The sequence below is a fragment of the Corythoichthys intestinalis genome, chromosome 1 (genome assembly GCF_030265065.1).
Source record: "Corythoichthys intestinalis isolate RoL2023-P3 chromosome 1, ASM3026506v1, whole genome shotgun sequence".
NCBI classification, from domain to species: domain Eukaryota; kingdom Metazoa; phylum Chordata; class Actinopteri; order Syngnathiformes; family Syngnathidae; genus Corythoichthys; species Corythoichthys intestinalis.
Window position 1 is genome coordinate 84,745,854 of NC_080395.1, and position 18,299 is coordinate 84,764,152.

Below are 18,299 nucleotides of genomic sequence, written 5' to 3' on the forward strand. Positions count from 1 at the left end.
CTAGATTGTGACACAATACACTATTGGGTGAAGTTTGGTTGACTTACGCGCAGCGGTTTGGGAGTAAACATCAAAACTACATTTCTCGGCCGTTTTGCGTAGATCTCACCGTCAAAAGGCTTAAATGGCTTTTTGGAACTAAGTTGGAGGATTGCACTCAAACCAAATGTCCTAGAACCAAATTTCCATATGTAACTACTAGATTGTGACACAATACACTATTGGGTGAAGTTTGGTTGACTTCTGCGCAGCGGTTTGGGAATTAAAATCGAAACTACATTTCTCGGCCGTTTTGCGTAGATCTCACCGTCAAAAGGCTTAAATGGCTTTTTGGAACTAAGTTTGAGGATTGCGCTCAAACCAAATGTCCTAGAACCAAATTTCCAAATGTAACTACTAGATCGTAACACAATACACTATTGGGTGAAGTTTGGTTGACTTCTCCGCAGTGGTTTGGGAGTTAACATCAAAACAACATTTCTCGGCCGTTTTGCGTAGATCTCACCGTCAAAAGGCTTAAATGGCTTTTTGGAACTAAGTTGGAGGATTGCGCTCAAACCAAATGTCCTAGAACCAAATTTCCAAATGTAACTACTAGATTGTGACACAATACATTATTGGGTGAAGTTTGGTTGACTTCTGCGCAGCGGTTTGGGAGTTAACATCAAAACTACATTTCTCCGCCGTTTTGCATACATCTCACCGTCAAAAGGCTTAAATGGCTTTTTGGAACTAAGTTTGAGGATTGCGCTCAAACCAAATGTCCTAGAACCAAATTTCCAAATGTAACTACTAGATTGTGACACAATACACTATTGGGTGAAGTTTGGTTGACTTCTGCGCAGCGGTTTGGGAGTTTACATCAAAACTACATTTCTCGGCCGTTTTGCGTAGATCTCACCGTCAAAAGGCTTAAATGGCTTTTTGGAAATAAGTTGGAGGATTGCGCTCAAATCAAATGTCCTAGAACCAAATTTCCAAATGTAACTACTAGATTGTGACACAATACACTATTGGGTGAAGTTTGGTTGACTTACGCGCAGCGGTTTGGGAGTAAACATCAAAACTACATTTCTCGGCCGTTTTGCGTAGATCTCACCGTCAAAAGGCTTAAATGGCTTTTTGGAACTAAGTTGGAGGATTGCACTCAAACCAAATGTCCTAGAACCAAATTTCCAAATGTAACTACTAGATTGTGACACAATACACTATTGGGTGAAGTTTGGTTGACTTCTGCGCAGCGGTTTGGGAATTAAAATCGAAACTACATTTCTCGGCCGTTTTGCGTAGATCTCACCGTCAAAAGGCTTAAATGGCTTTTTGGAACTAAGTTTGAGGATTGCGCTCAAACCAAATGTCCTAGAACCAAATTTCCAAATGTAACTACTAGATCGTAAAACAATACACTATTGGGTGAAGTTTGGTTGACTTCTCCGCAGCGGTTTGGGAGTTAACATCAAAACAACATTTCTCGGCCGTTTTGCGTAGATCTCACCGTCAAAAGGCTTAAATGGCTTTTTGGAACTAAGTTGGAGGATTGCACTCAAACCAAATGTCCTAGAACCAAATTTCCAAATGTAACTACTAGATTGTGACACAATACACTATTGGGTGAAGTTTGGTTGACTTCTGCGCAGCGGTTTGGGAGTTAACATCAAAACTAGATTTCTCGGCCGTTTTGCGTAGATCTCACCGTCAAAAGGCTTAAATGGCTTTTTGGAACTAAGTTTGAGGATTGCGCTCAAACCAAATGTCCTAGAACCAAATTTCCAAATGTAACTACTAGATTGTAACACAATACACTATTGAGTGAAGTTTGGTTGACTTCTGCGCAGCGGTTTGGGAGTTAATATCAAAACTAGATTTCTCGGCCGTTTTGCGTAGATCTCACCGTCAAAAGGCTTAAATGGCTTTTTGGAACTAAGTTGGAGGATTGCGCTCAAACCAAATGTCCTAGGACCAAATTTCCAAATCTAACTACTAGATTGTGACACAATACACTATTGGGTGAAGTTTGGTTGACTTCTGCGCAGCGGTTTGGGAATTAAAATCGAAACTACATTTCTCGGCCGTTTTGCGTAGATCTCACCGTCAAAAGGCTTAAATGGCTTTTTGGAACTAAGTTTGAGGATTGCGCTCAAACCAAATGTCCTAGAACCAAATTTCCAAATGTAAATACTAGATCGTAACATAATACACTATTGGGTGAAGTTTGGTTGACTTCTCCGCAGCGGTTTGGGAGTTAACATCAAAACAACATTTCTCGGCCGTTTTGCGTAGATCTCACCGTCAAAAGGCTTAAATGGCTTTTTGGAACTAAGTTGGAGGATTGCGCTCAAACCAAATGTCCTAGAACCAAATTTCCAAATGTAACTACTAGATTGTAACACAATACACTATTGGGTGAAGTTTGGTTGACTTCTGCGCAGCGGTTTGGGAGTTTACATCAAAACTAGATTTCTCGGCCGTTTTGCGTAGATCTCACCGTCAAAAGGCTTAAATGGCTTTTTGGAACTAAGTTTGAGGATTGCGCTCAAACCAAATGTCCTAGAACCAAATTTCCAAATGTAACTACTAGATCGTAACACAATACACTATTGGGTGAAGTTTGGTTGACTTCTCCGCAGCGGTTTGGGAGTTAACATCAAAACAACATTTCTCGGCCGTTTTGCGTAGATCTCACCGTCAAAAGGCTTAAATGGCTTTTTGGAACTAAGTTGGAGGATTGCGCTCAAACCAAATGTCCTAGAACCAAATTTCCAAATGTAACTACTAGATTGTGACACAATACATTATTGGGTGAAGGTTGGTTGACTTCTGCGCAGCGGTTTGGGAGTTAACATCAAAACTACATTTCTCCGCCGTTTTGCATAGATCTCACCGTCAAAAGGCTTAAATGGCTTTTTGGAACTAAGTTTGAGGATTGCGCTCAAACCAAATGTCCTAGAACCAAATTTCCAAATGTAACTACTAGATTGTGACACAATACACTATTGGGTGAAGTTTGGTTGACTTCTGCGCAGCGGTTTGGGAGTTAACATCAAAACTAGATTTCTCGGCCGTTTTGCGTAGATCTCACCGTCAAAAGGCTTAAATGGCTTTTTGGAACTAAGTTTGAGGATTGCGCTCAAACCAAATGTCCTTGAACCAAATTTCCAAATGTAACTACTAGATTGTGACACAATACACTATTGGATGAAGTTTGGTTGACTTCTGCGCAGCGGTTTGGGAGTTTACATCAAAACTAGATTTCTCGGCCGTTTTGCGTAGATCTCACCGTCAAAAGGCTTAAATGGCTTTTTGGAAATAAGTTTGAGGATTGCGCTCAAACCAAATGTCCTAGAACCAAATTTCCAAATGTAACTACTAGATTGTAACACAATACACTATTGGGTGAAGTTTGGTTGACTTCTGCGCAGCGGTTTGGGAGTTTACATCAAAACTACATTTCTCGGCCGTTTTGCGTAGATCTCACCGTCAAAAGGCTTAAATGGCTTTTTGGAACTAAGTTTGAGGATTGCGCTCAAACCAAATGTCCTAGAACCAAATTTCCAAATGTAACCACTAGATTGTGACACAATACACTATTGGGTGAAGTTTGGTTGACTTCTGCGCAGCGGTTTGGGAGTTTACATCAAAACTACATTTCTGGGCCGTTTTGCGTAGATCTCACCGTCAATTGGCTTAAATGGCTTTTTGGAACTAAGTTTGAGGATTGCGCTCAAACCAAATGTCCTAGAACCAAATTTCCAAATGTAACTACTAGATTGTGACACAATACACTATTGGGTGAAGTTTGGTTGACTTCTGCGCAGCGGTTTGGGAGTTTACATCAAAACTACATTTCTCGGCCGTTTTGCGTAGATCTCACCGTCAAAAGGCTTAAATGGCTTTTTGGAACTAAGTTGGAGGATTGCTCTCAAACCAAATGTCCTAGAACCAAATTTCCAAATGTAACTACTAGATTGTGACACAATACACTATTGGGTGAAGTTTGGTTGACTTACGCGCAGCGGTTTGGGAGTAAACATCAAAACTACATTTCTCGGCCGTTTTGCGTAGATCTCACCGTCAAAAGGCTTAAATGGCTTTTTGGAACTAAGTTGGAGGATTGCACTCAAACCAAATGTCCTAGAACCAAATTTCCATATGTAACTACTAGATTGTGACACAATACACTATTGGGTGAAGTTTGGTTGACTTCTGCGCAGCGGTTTGGGAATTAAAATCGAAACTACATTTCTCGGCCGTTTTGCGTAGATCTCACCGTCAAAAGGCTTAAATGGCTTTTTGGAACTAAGTTTGAGGATTGCGCTCAAACCAAATGTCCTAGAACCAAATTTCCAAATGTAACTACTAGATCGTAACACAATACACTATTGGGTGAAGTTTGGTTGACTTCTCCGCAGTGGTTTGGGAGTTAACATCAAAACAACATTTCTCGGCCGTTTTGCGTAGATCTCACCGTCAAAAGGCTTAAATGGCTTTTTGGAACTAAGTTGGAGGATTGCGCTCAAACCAAATGTCCTAGAACCAAATTTCCAAATGTAACTACTAGATTGTGACACAATACATTATTGGGTGAAGTTTGGTTGACTTCTGCGCAGCGGTTTGGGAGTTAACATCAAAACTACATTTCTCCGCCGTTTTGCATACATCTCACCGTCAAAAGGCTTAAATGGCTTTTTGGAACTAAGTTTGAGGATTGCGCTCAAACCAAATGTCCTAGAACCAAATTTCCAAATGTAACTACTAGATTGTGACACAATACACTATTGGGTGAAGTTTGGTTGACTTCTGCGCAGCGGTTTGGGAGTTTACATCAAAACTACATTTCTCGGCCGTTTTGCGTAGATCTCACCGTCAAAAGGCTTAAATGGCTTTTTGGAACTAAGTTGGAGGATTGCGCTCAAACCAAATGTCCTAGAACCAAATTTCCAAATGTAACTACTAGATTGTGACACAATACACTATTGGGTGAAGTTTGGTTGACTTACGCGCAGCGGTTTGGGAGTAAACATCAAAACTACATTTCTCGGCCGTTTTGCGTAGATCTCACCGTCAAAAGGCTTAAATGGCTTTTTGGAACTAAGTTGGAGGATTGCACTCAAACCAAATGTCCTAGAACCAAATTTCCAAATGTAACTACTAGATTGTGACACAATACACTATTGGGTGAAGTTTGGTTGACTTCTGCGCAGCGGTTTGGGAATTAAAATCGAAACGACATTTCTCGGCCGTTTTGCGTAGATCTCACCGTCAAAAGGCTTAAATGGCTTTTTGGAACTAAGTTTGAGGATTGCGCTCAAACCAAATGTCCTAGAACCAAATTTCCAAATGTAACTACTAGATCGTAACACAATACACTATTGGGTGAAGTTTGGTTGACTTCTCCGCAGCGGTTTGGGAGTTAACATCAAAACAACATTTCTCGGCCGTTTTGCGTAGATCTCACCGTCAAAAGGCTTAAATGGCTTTTTGGAACTAAGTTGGAGGATTGCGCTCAAACCAAATGTCCTAGAACCAAATTTCCAAATGTAACTACTAGATTGTGACACAATACATTATTGGGTGAAGTTTGGTTGACTTCTGCGCAGCGGTTTGGGAGTTAACATCAAAACTACATTTCTCCGCCGTTTTGCATAGATCTCACCGTCAAAAGGCTTAAATGGCTTTTTGGAACTAAGTTTGAGGATTGCGCTCAAACCAAATGTCCTAGAACCAAATTTCCAAATGTAACTACTAGATTGTGACACAATACACTATTGGGTGAAGTTTGGTTGACTTCTACGCAGCGGTTTGGGAGTTAACATCAAAACTACATTTCTCGGCCGTTTTGCGTAGATCTCACCGTCAAAAGGCTTAAATGGCTTTTTGGAAATACGTTTGAGGATTGCGCTCAAACCAAATGTCCTAGAACTAAATTTCCAAATGTAACTACTAGATTGTGACACAATACACTATTGGGTGAAGTTTGGTTGACTTCTGCGCAGCGGTTTGGGAGTTTACATCAAAACTACATTTCTCGACCGTTTTGCGTAGATCTCACCGTCAAAAGGCTTAAATGGCTTTTTGGAAATAAGTTTGAGGATTGCGCTCAAACCAAATGTCCTAGAACTAAATTTCCAAATGTAACTACTAGATTGTGACACAATACACTATTGGGTGAAGTTTGGTTGACTTCTGCGCAGCGGTTTGGGAGTTTACATCAAAACTACATTTCTCGACCGTTTTGCGTAGATCTCACCGTCAAAAGGCTTAAATGGCTTTTTGGAACTAAGTTTGAGGATTGCGCTCAAACCAAATGTCCTAGAACCAAATTTACAAATGTAACTACTAGATTGTGACACAATACACTATTGGGTGAAGTTTGGTTGACTTCTGCGCAGCGGTTTGGTAGTTAACATCAAAACTAGATTTCTCGGCCGTTTTGCGTAGATCTCACCGTCAAAAGGCTTAAATGGCTTTTTGGAACTAAGTTTGAGGATTGCGCTCAAACCAAATGTCCTAGAACCAAATTTCCAAATGCAACTACTAGATTGTGACACAATACACTATTGGGTGAAGTTTGGTTGACTTCTGCGCAGCGGTTTGGGAGTTAACATCAAAACTAGATTTCTCGGCCGTTTTGCGTAGATCTCACCGTCAAAAGGCTTAAATGGCTTTTTGGAACTAAGTTTGAGGATTGCGCTCAAACCAAATGTCCTAGAACCAAATTTCCAAATGTAACTACTAGATTGTGACACAATAACCTATTGGGTGAAGTTTGGTTGACTTCTGCGCAGCGGTTTGGGAATTTACATCAAAACTAGATTTCTCGGTCGTTTTGCGTAGATCTCACCGTCAAAAGGCTTAAATGGCTTTTTGGAAATAAGTTTGAGGATTGCGCTCAAACCAAATGTCCTAGAACCAAATTTCCAAATGTAACTACTAGATTGTAACACAATACACTATTGGGTGAAGTTTGGTTGACTTCTGCGCAGCGGTTTGGGAGTTTACATCAAAACTACATTTCTCGGCCGTTTTGCGTAGATCTCACCGTCAAAAGGCTTAAATGGCTTTTTGGAACTAAGTTGGAGGATTGCGCTCAAACCAAATGTCCTAGAACCAAATTTCCAAATGTAACTACTAGATTGTGACACAATACACTATTGGGTGAAGTTTGGTTGACTTCTGCGCAGCGGTTTGGGAATTAAAATCGAAACTACATTTCTCGGCCGTTTTGCGTAGATCTCACCGTCAAAAGGCTTAAATGGCTTTTTGGAACTAAGTTTGAGGATTGCGCTCAAACCAAATGTCCTAGAACCAAATTTCCAAATGTAACTACTAGATCGTAACACAATACACTATTGGGTGAAGTTTGGTTGACTTCTCCGCAGCGGTTTGGGAGTTAACATCAAAACAACATTTCTCGGCCGTTTTGCGTAGATCTCACCGTCAAAAGGCTTAAATGGCTTTTTGGAACTAAGTTGGAGAATTGCGCTCAAACCAAATGTCCTAGAACCAAATTTCCAAATGTAACTACTAGATTGTGACACAATACATTATTGGGTGAAGTTTGGTTGACTTCTGCGCAGCGGTTTGGGAGTTAACATCAAAACTACATTTCTCCGCCGTTTTGCATAGATCTCACCGTCAAAAGGCTTAAATGGCTTTTTGGAACTAAGTTTGAGGATTGCGCTCAAACCAAATGTCCTAGAACCAAATTTCCAAATGTAACTACTAGATTGTGACACAATACACTATTGGGTGAAGTTTGGTTGACTTCTACGCAGCGGTTTGGGAGTTAACATCAAAACTACATTTCTCGGCCGTTTTGCGTAGATCTCACCGTCAAAAGGCTTAAATGGCTTTTTGGAAATAAGTTTGAGGATTGCGCTCAAACCAAATGTCCTAGAACTAAATTTCCAAATGTAACTACTAGATTGTGACACAATACACTATTGGGTGAAGTTTGGTTGACTTCTGCGCAGCGGTTTGGGAGTTTACATCAAAACTACATTTCTCGACCGTTTTGCGTAGATCTCACCGTCAAAAGGCTTAAATGGCTTTTTGGAACTAAGTTGGAGGATTGCGCTCAAACCAAATGTCCTAGAACCAAATTTCCAAATGTAACTACTAGATTGTGACACAATACATTATTGGGTGAAGTTTGGTTGACTTCTGCGCAGCGGTTTGGGAGTTAACATCAAAACTACATTTCTCCGCCGTTTTGCATAGATCTCACCGTCAAAAGGCTTAAATGGCTTTTTGGAACTAAGTTTGAGGATTGCGCTCAAACCAAATGTCCTAGAACCAAATTTCCAAATGTAACTACTAGATTGTGACACAATACACTATTGGGTGAAGTTTGGTTGACTTCTACGCAGCGGTTTGGGAGTTAACATCAAAACTACATTTCTCGGCCGTTTTGCGTAGATCTCACCGTCAAAAGGCTTAAATGGCTTTTTGGAAATACGTTTGAGGATTGCGCTCAAACCAAATGTCCTAGAACTAAATTTCCAAATGTAACTACTAGATTGTGACACAATACACTATTGGGTGAAGTTTGGTTGACTTCTGCGCAGCGGTTTGGGAGTTTACATCAAAACTACATTTCTCGACCGTTTTGCGTAGATCTCACCGTCAAAAGGCTTAAATGGCTTTTTGGAAATAAGTTTGAGGATTGCGCTCAAACCAAATGTCCTAGAACCAAATTTCCAAATGTAACTACTAGATTGTGACACAATACACTATTGGGTGAAGTTTGGTTGACTTCTGCGCAGCGGTTTGGGAATTTACATCAAAACTAGATTTCTCGGTCGTTTTGCGTAGATCTCACCGTCAAAAGGCTTAAATGGCTTTTTGGAAATAAGTTTGAGGATTGCGCTCAAACCAAATGTCCTAGAACCAAATTTCCAAATGTAACTACTAGATTGTGACACAATACATTATTGGGTGAAGTTTGGTTGACTTCTGCGCAGCGGTTTGGGAGTTAACATCAAAACTACATTTCTCCGCCGTTTTGCATAGATCTCACCGTCAAAAGGCTTAAATGGCTTTTTGGAACTAAGTTTGAGGATTGCGCTCAAACCAAATGTCCTAGAACCAAATTTCCAAATGTAACTACTAGATTGTGACACAATACACTATTGGGTGAAGTTTGGTTGACTTCTACGCAGCGGTTTGGGAGTTAACATCAAAACTACATTTCTCGGCCGTTTTGCGTAGATCTCACCGTCAAAAGGCTTAAATGGCTTTTTGGAAATAAGTTTGAGGATTGCGCTCAAACCAAATGTCCTAGAACTAAATTTCCAAATGTAACTACTAGATTGTGACACAATACACTATTGGGTGAAGTTTGGTTGACTTCTGCGCAGCGGTTTGGGAGTTTACATCAAAACTACATTTCTCGACCGTTTTGCGTAGATCTCACCGTCAAAAGGCTTAAATGGCTTTTTGGAAATAAGTTTGAGGATTGCGCTCAAACCAAATGTCCTAGAACTAAATTTCCAAATGTAACTACTAGATTGTGACACAATACACTATTGGGTGAAGTTTGGTTGACTTCTGCGCAGCGGTTTGGGAGTTTACATCAAAACTACATTTCTCGACCGTTTTGCGTAGATCTCACCGTCAAAAGGCTTAAATGGCTTTTTGGAACTAAGTTTGAGGATTGCGCTCAAACCAAATGTCCTAGAACCAAATTTACAAATGTAACTACTAGATTGTGACACAATACACTATTGGGTGAAGTTTGGTTGACTTCTGCGCAGCGGTTTGGGAGTTAACATCAAAACTAGATTTCTCGGCCGTTTTGCGTAGATCTCACCGTCAAAAGGCTTAAATGGCTTTTTGGAACTAAGTTTGAGGATTGCGCTCAAACCAAATGTCCTAGAACCAAATTTCCAAATGTAACTGCTAGATTGTGACACAATACACTATTGGGTGAAGTTTGGTTGACTTCTGCGCAGCGGTTTGGGAATTTACATCAAAACTAGATTTCTCGGTCGTTTTGCGTAGATCTCACCGTCAAAAGGCTTAAATGGCTTTTTGGAAATAAGTTTGAGGATTGCGCTCAAACCAAATGTCCTAGAACCAAATTTCCAAATGTAACTACTAGATTGTAACACAATACACTATTGGGTGAAGTTTGGTTGACTTCTGCGCAGCGGTTTGGGAGTTTACATCAAAACTACATTTCTCGGCCGTTTTGCGTAGATCTCACCGTCAAAAGGCTTAAATGGCTTTTTGGAACTAAGTTGGAGGATTGCGCTCAAACCAAATGTCCTAGAACCAAATTTCCAAATGTAACTACTAGATTGTGACACAATACACTATTGGGTGAAGTTTGGTTGACTTCTGCGCAGCGGTTTGGGAATTAAAATCGAAACTACATTTCTCGGCCGTTTTGCGTAGATCTCACCGTCAAAAGGCTTAAATGGCTTTTTGGAACTAAGTTTGAGGATTGCGCTCAAACCAAATGTCCTAGAACCAAATTTCCAAATGTAAATACTAGATCGTAACATAATACACTATTGGGTGAAGTTTGGTTGACTTCTCCGCAGCGGTTTGGGAGTTAACATCAAAACAACATTTCTCGGCCGTTTTGCGTAGATCTCACCGTCAAAAGGCTTAAATGGCTTTTTGGAACTAAGTTGGAGGATTGCGCTCAAACCAAATGTCCTAGAACCAAATTTCCAAATGTAACTACTAGATTGTAACACAATACACTATTGGGTGAAGTTTGGTTGACTTCTGCGCAGCGGTTTGGGAGTTTACATCAAAACTAGATTTCTCGGCCGTTTTGCGTAGATCTCACCGTCAAAAGGCTTAAATGGCTTTTTGGAACTAAGTTTGAGGATTGCGCTCAAACCAAATGTCCTAGAACCAAATTTCCAAATGTAACTACTAGATCGTAACACAATACACTATTGGGTGAAGTTTGGTTGACTTCTCCGCAGCGGTTTGGGAGTTAACATCAAAACAACATTTCTCGGCCGTTTTGCGTAGATCTCACCGTCAAAAGGCTTAAATGGCTTTTTGGAACTAAGTTGGAGGATTGCGCTCAAACCAAATGTCCTAGAACCAAATTTCCAAATGTAACTACTAGATTGTGACACAATACATTATTGGGTGAAGTTTGGTTGACTTCTGCGCAGCGGTTTTGGAGTTAACATCAAAACTACATTTCTCCGCCGTTTTGCATAGATCTCACCGTCAATAGGCTTAAATGGCTTTTTGGAACTAAGTTTGAGGATTGCGCTCAAACCAAATGTCCTAGAACCAAATTTCCAAATGTAACTACTAGATTGTGACACAATACACTATTGGGTGAAGTTTTGTTGACTTCTACGCAGCGGTTTGGGAGTTAACATCAAAACGACATTTCTCGGCCGTTTTGCGTAGATCTCACCGTCAAAAGGCTTAAATGGCTTTTTGGAACTAAGTTTGAGGATTGCGCTCAAACCAAATGTCCTAGAACTAAATTTCCAAATGTAACTACTAGATTGTGACACAATACACTATTGGGTGAAGTTTGGTTGACTTCTGCGCAGCGGTTTGGGAGTTTACATCAAAACTACATTTCTGGGCCGTTTTGCGTAGATCTCACCGTCAAAAGGCTTAAATGGATTTTTGGAACTAAGTTTGAGGATTGCGCTCAAACCAAATGTCCTAGAATCAAATTTCCAAATGTAACTACTAGATTGTAACACAATACACTATTGGGTGAAGTTTGGTTGACTTCTGCGCAGCGGTTTGGGAGTTTACATCAAAACTAGATTTCTCGGCCGTTTTGCGTAGATCTCACCGTCAAAAGGCTTAAATGGCTTTTTGGAACTAAGTTTGAGGATTGCGCTCAAACCAAATGTCCTAGAACTAAATTTCCAAATGTAACTACTAGATTGTGACACAATACACTATTGGGTGAAGTTTGGTTGACTTCTGCGCAGCGGTTTGGGAGTTAACATCAAAACTACATTTCTCGACCGTTTTGCGTAGATCTCACCGTCAAAAGGCTTAAATGGCTTTTTGGAACTAAGTTTGAGGATTGCGCTCAAACCAAATGTCCTAGAACCAAATTTACAAATGTAACTACTAGATTGTGACACAATACACTATTGGGTGAAGTTTGGTTGACTTCTGCGCAGCGGTTTGGGAGTTTACATCAAAACTACATTTCTGGGCCGTTTTGCGTAGATCTCACCGTCAAAAGGCTTAAATGGCTTTTTGGAACTAAGTTTGAGGATTGCGCTAAAACCAAATGTCCTAGAACCAAATTTCCAAATGTAACTACTAGATTGTGACACAATACACTATTGGGTGAAGTTTGGTTGACTTCTGCGCAGCGGTTTGGGAGTTTACATCAAAACTACATTTCTGGGCCGTTTTGCGTAGATCTCACCGTCAAAAGGCTTAAATGGCTTTTTGGAACTAAGTTTGAGGATTGCGCTCAAACCAAATGTCCTAGAACCAAATTTCCAAATGTAACTACTAGATTGTGACACAATACACTATTGGGTGAAGTTTGGTTGACTTCTGCGCAGCGGTTTGGGAGTTTACATCAAAACTACATTTCTCGGCCGTTTTGCGTAGATCTCACCGTCAAAAGGCTTAAATGGCTTTTTGGAAATAAGTTTGAGGATTGCGCTCAAACCAAATGTCCTAGAACCAAATTTCCAAATGTAACTACTAGATTGTAACACAATACACTATTGGGTGAAGTTTGGTTGACTTCTGCGCAGCGGTTTGGGAGTTTACATCAAAACTACATTTCTCGGCCGTTTTGCGTAGATCTCACCGTCAAAAGGCTTAAATGGCTTTTTGGAACTAAGTTTGAGGATTGCGCTCAAACCAAATGTCCTAGAACCAAATTTCCAAATGTAACCACTAGATTGTGACACAATACACTATTGGGTGAAGTTTGGTTGACTTCTGCGCAGCGGTTTGGGAGTTTACATCAAAACTACATTTCTGGGCCGTTTTGCGTAGATCTCACCGTCAATTGGCTTAAATGGCTTTTTGGAACTAAGTTTGAGGATTGCGCTCAAACCAAATGTCCTAGAACCAAATTTCCAAATGTAACTACTAGATTGTGACACAATACACTATTGGGTGAAGTTTGGTTGACTTCTGCGCAGCGGTTTGGGAGTTTACATCAAAACTACATTTCTCGGCCGTTTTGCGTAGATCTCACCGTCAAAAGGCTTAAATGGCTTTTTGGAACTAAGTTGGAGGATTGCGCTCAAACCAAATGTCCTAGAACCAAATTTCCAAATGTAACTACTAGATTGTGACACAATACACTATTGGGTGAAGTTTGGTTGACTTACGCGCAGCGGTTTGGGAGTAAACATCAAAACTACATTTCTCGGCCGTTTTGCGTAGATCTCACCGTCAAAAGGCTTAAATGGCTTTTTGGAACTAAGTTGGAGGATTGCACTCAAACCAAATGTACTAGAACCAAATTTCCATATGTAACTACTAGATTGTGACACAATACACTATTGGGTGAAGTTTGGTTGACTTCTGCGCAGCGGTTTGGGAGTTTACATCAAAACTACATTTCTCGACCGTTTTGCGTAGATCTCACCGTCAAAAGGCTTAAATGGCTTTTTGGAAATAAGTTTGAGGATTGCGCTCAAACCAAATGTCCTAGAACTAAATTTCCAAATGTAACTACTAGATTGTGACACAATACACTATTGGGTGAAGTTTGGTTGACTTCTGCGCAGCGGTTTGGGAGTTTACATCAAAACTACATTTCTCGACCGTTTTGCGTAGATCTCACCGTCAAAAGGCTTAAATGGCTTTTTGGAACTAAGTTTGAGGATTGCGCTCAAACCAAATGTCCTAGAACCAAATTTACAAATGTAACTACTAGATTGTGACACAATACACTATTGGGTGAAGTTTGGTTGACTTCTGCGCAGCGGTTTGGTAGTTAACATCAAAACTAGATTTCTCGGCCGTTTTGCGTAGATCTCACCGTCAAAAGGCTTAAATGGCTTTTTGGAACTAAGTTTGAGGATTGCGCTCAAACCAAATGTCCTAGAACCAAATTTCCAAATGTAACTACTAGATTGTGACACAATACACTATTGGGTGAAGTTTTGTTGACTTCTGCGCAGCGGTTTGGGAGTTAACATCAAAACTAGATTTCTCGGCCGTTTTGCGTAGATCTCACCGTCAAAAGGCTTAAATGGCTTTTTGGAACTAAGTTTGAGGATTGCGCTCAAACCAAATGTCCTAGAACCAAATTTCCAAATGTAACTACTAGATTGTGACACAATACACTATTGGGTGAAGTTTGGTTGACTTCTGCGCAGCGGTTTGGGAATTTACATCAAAACTAGATTTCTCGGTCGTTTTGCGTAGATCTCACCGTCAAAAGGCTTAAATGGCTTTTTGGAAATAAGTTTGAGGATTGCGCTCAAACCAAATGTCCTAGAACCAAATTTCCAAATGTAACTACTAGATTGTGACACAATACATTATTGGGTGAAGTTTGGTTGACTTCTGCGCAGCGGTTTGGGAGTTAACATCAAAACTACATTTCTCCGCCGTTTTGCATAGATCTCACCGTCAAAAGGCTTAAATGGCTTTTTGGAACTAAGTTTGAGGATTGCGCTCAAACCAAATGTCCTAGAACCAAATTTCCAAATGTAACTACTAGATTGTGACACAATACACTATTGGGTGAAGTTTGGTTGACTTCTACGCAGCGGTTTGGGAGTTAACATCAAAACTACATTTCTCGGCCGTTTTGCGTAGATCTCACCGTCAAAAGGCTTAAATGGCTTTTTGGAAATAAGTTTGAGGATTGCGCTCAAACCAAATGTCCTAGAACTAAATTTCCAAATGTAACTACTAGATTGTGACACAATACACTATTGGGTGAAGTTTGGTTGACTTCTGCGCAGCGGTTTGGGAGTTTACATCAAAACTACATTTCTCGACCGTTTTGCGTAGATCTCACCGTCAAAAGGCTTAAATGGCTTTTTGGAAATAAGTTTGAGGATTGCGCTCAAACCAAATGTCCTAGAACTAAATTTCCAAATGTAACTACTAGATTGTGACACAATACACTATTGGGTGAAGTTTGGTTGACTTCTGCGCAGCGGTTTGGGAGTTTACATCAAAACTACATTTCTCGACCGTTTTGCGTAGATCTCACCGTCAAAAGGCTTAAATGGCTTTTTGGAACTAAGTTTGAGGATTGCGCTCAAACCAAATGTCCTAGAACCAAATTTACAAATGTAACTACTAGATTGTGACACAATACACTATTGGGTGAAGTTTGGTTGACTTCTGCGCAGCGGTTTGGGAGTTAACATCAAAACTAGATTTCTCGGCCGTTTTGCGTAGATCTCACCGTCAAAAGGCTTAAATGGCTTTTTGGAACTAAGTTTGAGGATTGCGCTCAAACCAAATGTCCTAGAACCAAATTTCCAAATGTAACTACTAGATTGTGACACAATACACTATTGGGTGAAGTTTGGTTGACTTCTGCGCAGCGGTTTGGGAATTTACATCAAAACTAGATTTCTCGGTCGTTTTGCGTAGATCTCACCGTCAAAAGGCTTAAATGGCTTTTTGGAAATAAGTTTGAGGATTGCGCTCAAACCAAATGTCCTAGAACCAAATTTCCAAATGTAACTACTAGATTGTAACACAATACACTATTGGGTGAAGTTTGGTTGACTTCTGCGCAGCGGTTTGGGAGTTTACATCAAAACTACATTTCTCGGCCGTTTTGCGTAGATCTCACCGTCAAAAGGCTTAAATGGCTTTTTGGAACTAAGTTGGAGGATTGCGCTCAAACCAAATGTCCTAGAACCAAATTTCCAAATGTAACTACTAGATTGTGACACAATACACTATTGGGTGAAGTTTGGTTGACTTCTGCGCAGCGGTTTGGGAATTAAAATCGAAACTACATTTCTCGGCCGTTTTGCGTAGATCTCACCGTCAAAAGGCTTAAATGGCTTTTTGGAACTAAGTTGGAGGATTGCGCTCAAACCAAATGTCCTAGAACCAAATTTCCAAATGTAACTACTAGATTGTGACACAATACACTATTGGGTGAAGTTTGGTTGACTTACGCGCAGCGGTTTGGGAGTAAACATCAAAACTACATTTCTCGGCCGTTTTGCGTAGATCTCACCGTCAAAAGGCTTAAATGGCTTTTTGGAACTAAGTTGGAGGATTGCACTCAAACCAAATGTCCTAGAACCAAATTTCCAAATGTAACTACTAGATTGTGACACAATACACTATTGGGTGAAGTTTGGTTGACTTCTGCGCAGCGGTTTGGGAATTAAAATCGAAACGACATTTCTCGGCCGTTTTGCGTAGATCTCACCGTCAAAAGGCTTAAATGGCTTTTTGGAACTAAGTTTGAGGATTGCGCTCAAACCAAATGTCCTAGAACCAAATTTCCAAATGTAACTACTAGATCGTAACACAATACACTATTGGGTGAAGTTTGGTTGACTTCTCCGCAGCGGTTTGGGAGTTAACATCAAAACAACATTTCTCGGCCGTTTTGCGTAGATCTCACCGTCAAAAGGCTTAAATGGCTTTTTGGAACTAAGTTGGAGGATTGCGCTCAAACCAAATGTCCTAGAACCAAATTTCCAAATGTAACTACTAGATTGTGACACAATACATTATTGGGTGAAGTTTGGTTGACTTCTGCGCAGCGGTTTGGGAGTTAACATCAAAACTACATTTCTCCGCCGTTTTGCATAGATCTCACCGTCAAAAGGCTTAAATGGCTTTTTGGAACTAAGTTTGAGGATTGCGCTCAAACCAAATGTCCTAGAACCAAATTTCCAAATGTAACTACTAGATTGTGACACAATACACTATTGGGTGAAGTTTGGTTGACTTCTACGCAGCGGTTTGGGAGTTAACATCAAAACTACATTTCTCGGCCGTTTTGCGTAGATCTCACCGTCAAAAGGCTTAAATGGCTTTTTGGAAATACGTTTGAGGATTGCGCTCAAACCAAATGTCCTAGAACTAAATTTCCAAATGTAACTACTAGATTGTGACACAATACACTATTGGGTGAAGTTTGGTTGACTTCTGCGCAGCGGTTTGGGAGTTTACATCAAAACTACATTTCTCGACCGTTTTGCGTAGATCTCACCGTCAAAAGGCTTAAATGGCTTTTTGGAAATAAGTTTGAGGATTGCGCTCAAACCAAATGTCCTAGAACTAAATTTCCAAATGTAACTACTAGATTGTGACACAATACACTATTGGGTGAAGTTTGGTTGACTTCTGCGCAGCGGTTTGGGAGTTTACATCAAAACTACATTTCTCGACCGTTTTGCGTAGATCTCACCGTCAAAAGGCTTAAATGGCTTTTTGGAACTAAGTTTGAGGATTGCGCTCAAACCAAATGTCCTAGAACCAAATTTACAAATGTAACTACTAGATTGTGACACAATACACTATTGGGTGAAGTTTGGTTGACTTCTGCGCAGCGGTTTGGTAGTTAACATCAAAACTAGATTTCTCGGCCGTTTTGCGTAGATCTCACCGTCAAAAGGCTTAAATGGCTTTTTGGAACTAAGTTTGAGGATTGCGCTCAAACCAAATGTCCTAGAACCAAATTTCCAAATGCAACTACTAGATTGTGACACAATACACTATTGGGTGAAGTTTGGTTGACTTCTGCGCAGCGGTTTGGGAGTTAACATCAAAACTAGATTTCTCGGCCGTTTTGCGTAGATCTCACCGTCAAAAGGCTTAAATGGCTTTTTGGAACTAAGTTTGAGGATTGCGCTCAAACCAAATGTCCTAGAACCAAATTTCCAAATGTAACTACTAGATTGTGACACAATAACCTATTGGGTGAAGTTTGGTTGACTTCTGCGCAGCGGTTTGGGAATTTACATCAAAACTAGATTTCTCGGTCGTTTTGCGTAGATCTCACCGTCAAAAGGCTTAAATGGCTTTTTGGAAATAAGTTTGAGGATTGCGCTCAAACCAAATGTCCTAGAACCAAATTTCCAAATGTAACTACTAGATTGTAACACAATACACTATTGGGTGAAGTTTGGTTGACTTCTGCGCAGCGGTTTGGGAGTTTACATCAAAACTACATTTCTCGGCCGTTTTGCGTAGATCTCACCGTCAAAAGGCTTAAATGGCTTTTTGGAACTAAGTTGGAGGATTGCGCTCAAACCAAATGTCCTAGAACCAAATTTCCAAATGTAACTACTAGATTGTGACACAATACACTATTGGGTGAAGTTTGGTTGACTTCTGCGCAGCGGTTTGGGAATTAAAATCGAAACTACATT